The sequence below is a fragment of the Palaemon carinicauda genome, chromosome 40 (genome assembly GCF_036898095.1).
Source record: "Palaemon carinicauda isolate YSFRI2023 chromosome 40, ASM3689809v2, whole genome shotgun sequence".
NCBI classification, from domain to species: Eukaryota; Metazoa; Arthropoda; class Malacostraca; order Decapoda; family Palaemonidae; genus Palaemon; species Palaemon carinicauda.
The window spans coordinates 59,330,295-59,343,166 of record NC_090764.1 but is presented as its reverse complement, the minus strand read 5'-3'; positions in this window follow the sequence as shown (position 1 = coordinate 59,343,166).

Below are 12,872 nucleotides of genomic sequence, written 5' to 3'. Positions count from 1 at the left end.
ATATATATATATATATATATATATATATATATATATATATACATATATATATATATATATATATATATATATATATATATATATATATATATGTATGTATATATATATATATATATATATATATATAGGTATATATATATATATATATAGATATATATATATATATATATATATATATATATATATATATATATATATATATATATATATATATATATATATATAGGTATATATATATATATATATATATATATATATATATATATATATATATACATATATATATATATATATATATATATATATATATATATATATATATATATATATATATATATATATATATATATATATATATATATATATATTTATATACATAATATTTTAAGTTTGGTTCCCAGACTAGGGACCATCTTATCTTTTTGTTTTTAGCTTTTTGAGCAATTTTCGATCATGGATGCTTCGGCTCAATCCTCATAGACTACATTGAGTACCCTCCTTTTTGTGTTGGAGAATTTTGCATCCCCACCCCGTGTATTTTTAGATTTATATGTTTTTATTGTTTTGTGGCCAGCATGCGGTCGGCGCCATTACACCATGTTATCAAATCGCTTATAAATGCTTAGTTATTTAGTCATATTATTTTATGAATTTGTTTTACATTATTCTTATACAGTGTGGTATGATTATGGGTAGCCCACCTCCCATTTTTGGTGTTTTTTGTGTTTTTTTATCAGCATTGACTTAGGCTAGCTCACTACCCTAGCCGGCAGCAATGCCCGATAAATTTTCACTTATACACCATCCCCTTCTATCACCTAACCTTTCTGGTTTGGTGAGGCTGTCTATCCTTCTATGCTGTCAACTTGTCACGGTGGGAAGCTGCAGTCTTGAAGGTCCCTCTGGGAGTTGGATAGTGTTTTCAGTTGTCCTAGGGTGACTGTTTTGCGAGGCGGCACAAGTCTTGGGAATTTATTCCCTGCGTCTACTTATGTTTACCTATTGAAACGCTTTACCCCCTGTTCTATGCTGACAGATAGACCCCCTTGTGTCACCTGAACCATTCTTAGGCTTCCCTCTTAATGTTTGGTAGGATATGCCTGGTTGTGAGGACTTGTCCTCTGTGCCCTATCACTGCAGACCCCTTGGAACACTATTCCTGTTGTAATGTCACAGCATTGCCTTTCTGTCATGCCGCCTCACCAATTTCTGAGTCTCCAATCACCACCCCTTTTTCCCTCACCCCTGTGCCTGTTAGTGTGCCTACTTGCTGTGGAACTTTGCTCCCATCCCTGTCTAGTCACATGGCGGCTGAAATACGTTTCGTCTCAATCCTTGAACAGGATATCTTGTAGGCTATCTTTCTTGGCCCTAGGTAGGCGAGATTTTCTCCTTCCTTGGACTAAATCTCTTTGCCACCTTAGAGACCACCCTTGGGTGTTTTCTCTGCCCCTTCTCCTTCCTAGTTAGGCCATAACCTGACTGTACTGGGAACTATGTTCCTCTTGTTTAGTCATATTACCCTGGCCTTTGAGTTTTCCCTCACCCGCTAGGCTGGCCTAGATAGTTCTCCCTATGGCCTAATCCTATCTAGGCGTAGAGTTGGTACCCCTTTTTCATCCTCCTCTGCCGAATTTGCAATTGCCTGTTCTCTATCTGCAGCTTCCCTTCCTGTGCTATGTCCCTCTTGCTGTCGAGTCTTGACTCCTAGAGGGAATGGTTCAGCAGGATACATATTACTTGTAGCCCATTGAGATCAGGAATTGTAATGGCTCACTTGCCCACGTATCCTACCCTCTACCTTATCCTTTGCGATAAGGTTAACTCTATTTTGGGGAAGGATAACCATGGCTTGTTATTAAAACCTCCCTGATTTATACTCGATATCTGTGGGATCCGTGTGTACGATATGTTTTCCCGCGCATTTATAAAGACGTGCGGAGCCTGTTGCAGGCACTTGTAATCTGGGTATCTGATTAATAAACAATGAATCGTCATCGACTCTTCTTCTTCGACCCCAAGATGGCGCAGTGAGAGATGAACCTACGCCTGTGGAGCGTAGATCAGGATGGCACCACCTATTAGACCTCGTCTTGCAACGCCCTCCAGGAGGGCCATCGCAACTCCGTCACTTCGTCAGGCCCGCGACACCATTATGTCCCAGCAACGAGCTATCACTGCACTGCAAACCCAGGTGGCTAACCTGCCGGTAGCCGGAGTGCCACGGGTGTCCAATGCTTCAGCTCCTGAGAAGTGTGATGTGGAAATGTCTTCAGCGGCGTTCAGGACATGGAGGCGGTCTATGGAGTGCTGGATTCACCTGAACAGGTGGCCTAGTTTGGAGGCCGTCATGCACATCCGTCTTCTGTGTGTGCCAGCTCTACAGAGAGCTTTAGATGCAAAGTTCTCAGCGGCCCAATGGTCGTGTGTGAGCCCCAAGGAGGCATTAGATAGCGTTGAAAAGCTAGTACTACGGTCATCCAACCAAGCAGTGCTATGGAGCGAATTCTTTAATGATGTTCAGGCCACGGATGAGCCTATCAATGTGTATCTTCAAAGGTGTTCTCAGTTAGCTCTAGATTGCAAGTTCGAGTGCCCACAGTGTAATTCCGATCTATCTGAATATATGCTATTGCGTAAAGTGATGGTAGGGTTGAATAATTTAGTGCTTAAAAGAGAAATTTTTCAAAGTTATCATAGGTATGATAGCGTAGACGCCCTCAGGGCACAGTGCATAGCATTTGAAGCTGCGGTTAGGGATGTAGGTGAGAGCGGGAAAATTTCCCGCCAAATTGCAAGTTACCCGCCAGTCGAGGCAGCCAATGTCACGGAGGAGGGGGAGTGTGCAGCCGCCACTATCCACCGTGCTGTGCATCGTACGCCGCCAACGAGGTGCGGCAACTGTGGCAGTTCGCACTCTGATAAGAATTCGTGTTTGGCCGAAGGTGTTACTTGTTATAATTGCCAGAAAGTGGGGCATTTGAAGAAATGCTGTAGGGGCAAACGTAAGGTCCTGCCAGAAGTATCTAGTGCTGTAGTGATTGCATCTACCGCCGTTGCGGGACAACCGTTATTAAATGTATCAGTGTCAGTGCCGGGGGGGAGGGAGTGTGTACCCACCACCGCCGTTGCCGATACGGGGGCCCAGGTTTGCGTCGCTGGCAGCGAGCTGTTGCAGCTGCTGCACCTCGACCCCGCGAAAGTTGAAAAGCAGCAGACGCTGAGAGATGTTGCAGGCATTCGTTTGAAGTGTTTAGGGGCAACTAAGTGTTGTGTATCATTAAATGGTCGATCCTCTATGCAGGAGATTTTCTTCGTGAATTCTGCAACAAATTTATACTTGTCATTGTCAATGTGTAAAGAGTTGGGTCTAGTCCCAGCTACGTTCCCCTATCATCTCGCCAGTGTTGCCACCGTTGATACAGTAGAGGAGGTGGATCTCTCACATCCGACAGTGTTACCATTCCCCCCGCTGGAAGAAAACGTTCCCTTACTTCAAGATTGGCTACTCCAACGTTTTTCGGCGACAACCTTCAACACCTCCAAGTCACCCCTCCCAGTTATGGAGGGCCCACCCCACCGCATCCACCTCGTCACCGGGGCCATACCCTATGCTTGCCACACACCTGCAGCGGTCCCAATCCACTGGGAAGATGAAGTCAAGGCTCAGCTGGAGGAGGACGTACGTAGGGGCATCATCCAGCCAGTACCACCGGGGGAGGCCACAGAGTGGTGCGCCAGAATGGTAGTAGTGGCCAAAAAGGATGGCCACCCGAGGAGGACAGTGGATTATCAGCGCTTAAATGCATGTTGCAAGAGGGAAACGCACCATACACCAGCACCCTTTGATATAGTATCTGGTGTACCTGTTCGAAGCTATAAGACTGTTGCAGATGCGTTCTGGGGTTTCCACCAGGTGGAGTTGGATGAGGACAGCCGAAGACTGACAACTTTCATAACCCCATGGGGCAGGTACCAGTATCGTCGCACCCCGATGGGCCACTGTGCAGCTTCCGATGCCTACACTCGACGGTTTGATGACGCAATTATGGATATTCCTCGCAAGTACAAGTGTGTAGACGACACCCTTCTGCATGACATAAGTGTTGAGGGAGCCTTTTGGCACACCTTTGATTTTCTGGCTACCTGCGCGAAGAAAGGCATTACCCTAAAACCAGAAAAGTTCTCATTTTGCAGGAGAGAGGCTACCTTTGTTGGTTTTCACCTGGGGTGGGACTCGTATGAGCCTACAAGTGAAAGGTTGGCTGCCATAAGAGACTTTCCCATGCCAGCCCAACCATCAGTTACGGATATCAGATCCTGGTATGGTTTCGTCAACCAGCTGGCACCCTTTTTGGCCACCGCGCCCCTCATGGAGCCCTTCCGGGAACTACTGAAGAAATCTACAGGAAAGAAGGTATATTGGGACGAACAACTGCAACACAAGTTCCGACAGGCTCAAGATATTATTTGCCGCCTGGCAAAGGATGGACTACGGTATTACGACAAGACTAGGCCTACAGCAGTAATCACAGATTGGAGTAGGGAAGGTATAGGTTTCGTTGTCCTGCAACAGTACTGTGGTTGTACCTCCCTAGAGACCCCTTTTTGTTGCAAAGGGGGTTGGCGGCTGGCTCTGTGTGGGAGTCGTCACCTGTCTGCTGCCGAATCCGGATACGCAGCAGTGGAAGGAGAAGCTTTGGCAGTGGCCTGGTGTCTACGGAAAGCAAGATTGTTTCTGTTTGGATGCCCCTCCCTCATTATTGTAACAGACCACCGCCCACTAGTGAAGCTTTTGGGGGATAGGGCCCTCACAGATGTGGTGAACCCAAGGTTATTCCGCCTTAAAGAAAAGACTCTGCAATATAAGTTCACAATAAAGTACCTGCCAGGAAAGTGGAATTTAGCAGCCGATTTTCTATCTCGGTACCCCTCCCTAATGGCAGTCCCAGATAAGGAGGACACCATACAAGAAGAAGATTCTCCGCGGCGGTAGCAGCAGCAACAGTAGCTGTATTGAGCCAAGATGACGGTATTACAATGGACGAAGAGATGGTCATGGACGCAGCAAATAATGATCCTGTATACCAGCTGTTGCTTGCAAGAGTCCGTGCTGGGGACTGGCCTAAGCAAAAAATCCCAAGAACTCCAGTGTCTTCGACCCTTCTACAGCGTAAGGGACAGGTTGGCTGCTGCACAAAGTATGGTGACATATACCCATGAGGAGGGGGCAGTGAGATTAGTGGTACCTAACTCATTACGTAATAAAGTAGCAAGGAACCTGCATGCCAGCCATCAAGGGCTAGATTCGATGTTACGTCGTGCAAGAGCAACCGTGTATTGGCCTGGAATAGCAGGCGACCTGGAACAATGCCGAGCTTCCTGTGATGTCTGCAACCTGCACACGCCCTCTTCACCGCCAGAAGTCATGATTGTTACCCCTCCCCCTGAGTACCCCTTCCAGCAGACGGTGGCTGATCTCTTTCAACTCGAAGGACAAGTTTATTTGGCCTACGCTGACAGACTGACGGGTTGGCTAGAAATAGCGCATTTCCCCAAGGGAACTGGTTCCAACAAAATTATAGCGAAACTACGTGGCTACTTTTCCAGGTGGGGGGCTCCCGAGCAACTCTCCACTGATGGAGGCACTAACTTGGCTAGTGAGGAGATGATGGACTTTCTTAAGAAATGGAGGGTTACTGTCCGCCTTTCATCTGCTCATTATCCGCAGTCAAATGGGAGGGCAGAGGCTGCTGTGAAATCCGCCAAAAGAATCATCCGCTCGAACACGGGGGCCAACGGTAGTTTGGACAACGACAGGTGCACACAGGCAATGCTGCAATACCTGAATACGCCCTTGAGAGAGATAGGCAAGTCACCAGCTCAATTAGAAACAGGAAGAGCACTTCGTGATGGTGTTCCTACAGCAAGACAGCAGTATAAGGTAGATCGCCACTGGAGAAGAACCCTTCGACAGCGGGAAATATTGATGGCATCGTCTAGTGACAGATTTCCCCAATCACCAAGACAACGCTCTTGCAACATGACTCCATTGCATGAGGGCACCCAGGTTAGGATTCAAGATCCCGGGACTAAAAGGTGGGACAGATCAGGTGTCATCATCTCCCATCACCCATACCGGCAGTACACAGTAAGGCTTGACGGGAGTGGAAGGTTATCATTGCGCAACAGAAAACATTTAAAGGGACAGATAGCTTGTCCCACGCCCAGCCCACCGTCTGACCCAACCCCTAGCACCACACCAGCTGACAGCAGCAGTGAGAGCCCGCCCAGGTCTAGCTCCCCCACACCCAGTCTACCCCGTGCTACGAGACCGCAACGCTCCAGGAAAGAACCTGGCTGGCTCACTGAATTTGTTAAATAATATGTAATTGTCATTGCTTTTGTGTACTGCTAGCCTATAAATAGATGATTTCCTTGTCCACGTGTTATTATGGATTTTTTTTTTTTTTTTTTTAAAGAATTATTGAAAATTCATGCTATACTATACATCTGATAGTGTTGCTCACATTGCTTTGTTCTGTGAATGTTTTAATTTTTTCTTGTATGGCTATGTTTGCAGTATGCAGTTGATCCATTTCTATTATGCCAATTCGACCCATTTTTATTAAGCGATTATTGATTTATTTACTCTGATTATTTTTGTGTAGCTAGATGCTACATTGTGCATCCTATCTGTTTTGTTACTGATTTACCCCATTTGATAATTATCAGATTGCAGTGTAATTGTTGTAATTATTACATGTCAATCTTGGAGGGGCATGTGGGATCCGTGTGTACGATATGTTTTCCCGCCTATTTATAAAGACGTGCGGAGCCTGTTGCAGGCACTTGTAATCTGGGTATCTGATTAATAAACAATGAATCGTCATCGACTCTTCTTCTTCGACCCCAAGAATATCTCTTAGAATATTCGCTCAGGAGGTTAGAGCTCCATTGATACCTCTAAGGTAAAATTTCTCTGGTATATCCCTCGCAGAAATATTCTAAGAGAAGCTGCCAACGAGGAACTCCCATCAGAACGACATGGTTATCTCACCCAAAAATTTACTTTTCCTATGTCAAAATCCGTTTTCTCTGTCTCTTCCCCTTCGTAGTTAGGCCATAACCTGACTGTACTGGGAACTATGTTCCTCTTGTCTAGTCATCTTACCCTAGTTTTTTAGTTTTCCATCACTCGCTAGGTAGGCTAGGCTTGCCTAGACAGTTCTCCCTATGGCCTAATCCTATCTAGACGTAGAGTTAGTATCCCTTGGGATCCTCCTCTGCCGACTTATCAGCCTGAGTTCTTCTAGCACTGCCTGTGTGTTAGCCATGGGTCTATCCCTCTGCCGCTTCAACTGCAGCCTTAGACTAGTCATCTGCTCTTTCCTATCCTCTCCCATATCTAAGGACATTGTCCTCTGGAGTTGGTTGGTCGAATCCGGCCTGGTTGTCAGGACATCCTTTAAATTTCCAATTCTTAGTGTCCTGGTCGACTTGTACGGCTCTCATTATCTCATAGGTAAACCCTCACTTTTCAAAAGTTAATGATAATGATCAGGTCTTGGCAGGTTCCCTTTTTTTATTTGCCTTTCATTACTGTACTTTCCCTGAGTACAAACCCTTCCCTATGGGATTGTTCACTCTCTTCCTGTCGACTTTGCAACGCCTCTGCTGCTTTGTGTCGAAATTCCTGGGGTATTGACAGGTCAATCTTTATCTTGGCTACTAGAAATAGTTGCCGTCTCAACCCAGCTGCTGCCGTCTCAGGGACATCTGTTGCTGGTTTAGGCAGTATGATGAGTGAACTTGCCTACTTAGGCTATTCCAATAGACCTGCTCTGAAGGTTCTGGTGTCCCTTTGATGTGAACCTTTCCTCCATATTCCTACTGCACTGTCAAATAGTTTGCTTCATAAATCCGCAGTGATTTCTGAGCTGTTTGGAATGTGTCTTGATTACTTGTAATCTTTAGCCATATTTTGGTGGTAGGTTTATTTAGGTTAGGTTTTTTCTAATAAACATACAAATAAGTTTACTTAATTCTAAGAAGATATGATTTTTAATGATGTATACTCATTTAAATGTTTTTCTTTACAGGTCGCTGATAATATTAAGGTAGGAGGTTTCCAGAAGGTCTCTCAACAAGGTGCCCTTTATCTTAATTTTCTGAAATTGAAGGACATCCTCTTTCCCAAGGCTGAGGTGACCTCTGTGTTTGGTCATCAGTTACCAACAGCTCAACTACCGCCGGTACCAGCAGATCATGGGGATGATGAAGTTCGAGATGCTCTGCAAATCATGAGCCTGTCCACCGACAACACGTCGACAACTTCTTCTGTGTCGTTAGAGAGGGAGATGATCCTGTCGACCCCAGAAGCCCCTGAAGAGTCTTTGGATGTACATCGGGTGAGTACAGTTCCCAGTGCCTCTTTAGTTTGTTATCCCATCCCTACTGCTCAAGCCCCAGCTTATACCTCCACCCCTGTTCCTACATTAGACAGACCTTCGTTTCCTAGCAACTCGGAACATACGGTGTCCATGAAAGCTTTCATGGAAAACCTGACTACCAAACATGAACGTTCCCAAGCGGACCTTATAGGGAGGATAGAAGCTTTACAAAAGGCACCTGCATCCAAGGCTCCCCCAGCTTTGAGCTTCCCAGAATGCGCAGTTAAGAACCCTTGGCATTATGCTGAGCATATGTCCTTAAGTGAAGAGTACCTCCACATCGGAGATGGTTTGGGTTCCAAGCCAGTCTCAGACTTAGAATTCTTCCCATCAATCGATAGTTATCCATACTGCTACGTAAGGCTTAACTCGGAAGCGTCAGTTAGGGATGATACGATCTCTAAGGAAACAATCATCCTGGACCATAGCAAGGCTCAGTCTCTTTTGATTAAGGAGCTGAACACGGCCAAATTCACTAATACCCAACGTTCTGCTTCTGGCAGGAAGCAGGCCATCTTTGTACCCCCCCCCCCCCCCCCCGAAAAAAAAAAAAAAAGATACTATCTCCCCTTTCGCCTCGAAAAGTTTAGAGGCTGTAAAGAAAGCATTTGTGGATGGTAGACCATTCTCAGTGCTAGAGGAGGGCAAACCTGTTTCGCTAGCCCTTCCTTGTGATTAGGATAGTTGGGAGGATGTCCAACATACCTTTAGTGTTGGAAAACTAGATAAAGACATCGGAGGCAAGCAGTTTAATTAGAAAGTGCCTAGATTTCCCAAATCCCTATTTAGGGAAGAAATGGAAGCCAAAGAGAGACTATCTGCCTCTTTATCCTTCAATCTTATCTAGAGATGCTTATTGAAGACTGTTCCAAATCTGATCTCTTATTATTATTATTATCATTACTAGCCAAGCTACAACCCTAGTTGGAAAAGCAAGATGCTATAAGCCCAAGGGCTCCAACAGGGAAAATAGCCCAGTGACGAAAGGATATAAGGAAATAAATAAATGATGAGAATAAATTAACAATATATCATTCTAAAAACAGTAACAGCGTCAAAACAGGTATGTCCTATATAAACTATTAACAACGTCAAAAACAGATATGTCATATATAAACTATAAAAAGACTCATGTCAGCCTGGTCAACATAAATACATTTGCTCCAACTTTGAACTTTTGAAGTTCTACTGATTCAACTACCCGATTAGGAAGATCATTCCACAACTTGGTAACAGCTGGAATAAAACTTCTAGAATACTGTGTAGTATTGAGCCTCATGATGGAGAAGGCCTGGCTTTTAGAATTAACTGCCTGCCTAGTATTACGAACAGGATGAAATTGTCCAGGGAGATCTGAATGTAAAGGATGATCAGAGTTATGAAAAATCTTATGCAACATGCAAAATGAACTAATTGAACAACGGTGCCAAAGATTAATGTCTAGATCAGGAATAAGAAATTTAATAGACCGTAAGTTTCTGTCCAACAAATTAAGATGAGAATCAGCAGCTAAACACCAGACAGGAGAACAATACTCAAAACAAGGTAGAATGAAAGAATTAAAACATTTCTTCAGAATAGATTGATCACCGAAAATCTTAAAAGACTTTCTCAATAAGCCAATTTTTTGTGCAATTGAAGAAGACACAGACCTAATGTGTTTCTCAAAAGTAAATTTGCTGTCGAGAATCACACCTAAAATTTTAAAATAGTCATACAAATTTAAAGAAACATTATCAATACTGAGATCCGGATGTTGAGGAGCCACCGTGCTTGACCTACTTACAATCATACTTTGAGTTTTGTTAGGATTCAACTTCATACCCCATAATTTGCGCCATGCACTAATTTTAGCTAAATCTCTATTAAGGGATTCACCAACCCCAGATCTACATTCAGGGGATGGAATTGATGCAAAGAGAGTAGCATCATCTGCATATGCAACAAGCTTGTTTTCTAGGCCAAACCACATGTCATGTGTATATAGTATGTGTAAGATGAGGCTGCTTGCAGCGCCTAAGCTCCGCCCACATAAGTGATGTCATTGTCTACGTCACGGGCTATCTGTATTTCCTTCCGCTGTGCATGATGCAGCAGCGTCAGTTGCAATGAAGATAAGAAACAACGCTGACTGTCATTTCTTGATCCTGCCTAGTTTAAGATCTAACATGGCGCAGTGAGTAGGATATTAAGAGGACCTACTGTAATAACCGTGGCACAGCATGGCACCACCATCGAGACGACCCTCTTTTGCATCCCCTAGGGGCAGGATTGCAAGAACAGGAACCTTTGGAACCGGCGTCAGGATGTCGCCGGCTTCCGTGTTGCAGGCTCACCAAGTGCTGCAAACCCAGCAACAAGCCATCCAGAATCTTCAGGCCGAGATAACAGCGTTTCACTCCGGGGTACCAACGTCCCCCAACCAAGGATCCCTTCGTCTGCAGCTCCGGAAAAGTGCGAGGCTGAGGTGTCCCCTGCAGCCTTCAGGTCTTGGAAACGGTCAATGGAGTGTTGGTTGCAACTGTGTAAGTTGAAGCCTATCGAGGCAGTTCACCATATAAGGCTTCATTGTGTTCCGGTATTGCAACGTGCCCTCGATTCTAGGTATACTGACGCCCAGTGGAGTGCCCTGTCTACTGAAGGGGCATTTAATGCGGTTAAGCAAATGGTAGTGAAAGCTTCTAACCAAGCGGTGCAGTGGCTCGAGTTTTTTTATTTGGCCCAAGAGCCTAGTGAGTCCTTTATTGATTATTTTATCAAGTGTACGCAAAAGGCTACTGATTGTGCATTCACATGCCCTAATTGTAATCATGATTTATCCGAATATATGCTTTTGCGCAAGCTTATGGTAGGCCTAAGTGATAAAGTGCTCAAAAGGCAAGTGTTTCGATCATGCAATAATATCCGTGATATCGATTCCCTTAGAGTCATGTGCAGTGCATTCGAGGGAGCCAGTGACGACACCCTTCGTAATAGGGCATGGCTTAGCAGCTCCCCTAGAGCGGCTGCTCTCGGTGGGTTCGAGGAGGAACACGAGGTGGAGGTGGCAGCTGCCCTTGCTAAGTGTGACAGGAGTACCTCTGTAAAAGTACAATTGCGTCTTTGTGGTAATTGTGGTACTCGTCATAGCCCTGGGTATTCTTCATGTCCCGCAAGAAGAACGACATGTTACGGGTGCGGTAAAACCGGTCACCTGAAGAAGTGTTGCAGAGGGCGGAGTGTCAGGAATAACGTTAGTGGTCTGGCCGAGGAGTCGGACATAGCGGGTGTAGTGATTGCAGTAGTCGTGGCGGCAGAGGCAAGGTTGCGGAATGGGCCCTCCCCACAACCCACTATTCGTGTTGATGTATGCTTGGCCAACTTGGGAGAGTGGTCCTGCGTCCGAGCGGTGCCGGACACTGGTGCCCAGGTTTGTGTTGCAGGACCCGCTATTCTTGCGATGTTGAACATAAAACCAGCTAAGCTGAGGTTAAAGGGAGGATTGCGAGACTTCGCCAACCTGCATCTGAAGTGTTTAGGTTCAACCTCTTGCACCATAGAATACAAGGGGAGGCATACAACTCAGGAAGTATACTTTGTAAAGTCCTCCATTGATTTTTATTTATCCTGGATGCTTGCAAGAAACTTGGTCTTGTGCCAGAAACGTTTCCTAACCACGCTCCCTTCACGGACTCTGCCCCCGCAGCAGCTAGTACAACCCTTACATTAGCGGAAGCAACTGATCAACCCGTGAGACCGTCGGCCATTCCGTTTCCCCCTAGTGAGGAAAATATTGCCAGATTAGAAAACTGGTTATTAGCCCATTTTTCAAGTACGACTTTCAACACCGAGAGAGAACCCCTCCCGGTAATGGATGGGGAACCCCACCGTATTCACTTATTACCTGACGCAGTTCCTTACGCATGCCACACACCTGCGTCGGTACCTAAGCACTGGGAAAAGGAGGTGAAAGCCCAGTTGGAGGAGGACGTCAAGAGAGGGGTCCTACAAAGAGCTCCCCCTGGAGAGCCCACGGAATGGTGTTCACGTATGGTGGTCGTGGCAAAGAAAGCGGGACAACCCAGACGTACGGTCGACTACCAAAAACTTAATGCAAGTTGTAGAAGGGAGACGCACCATACCCCTACGCCCTTCGATATGGTATCCAGCATTCCCCTTTGCTCATACAAGACTGTGGCCGACGCCTATTGGGGATTTCACCAGGTACAACTGGACAAGGAGAGCATACCTCTAACCACGTTCATTACACCTTGGGGTAGGTACCAATACCGAAGGACACCAATGGGACATTGTTCTGCCTCCGACGCATATACACGCCGTTTCGATGATGCCATTGAAGAAGTACCCAGGAAGTTTAAGTGTGTGGACGATACACTTCTGTACGATTCGAGCGTAGAAAGCGCCTTTTGGCATGTGTAC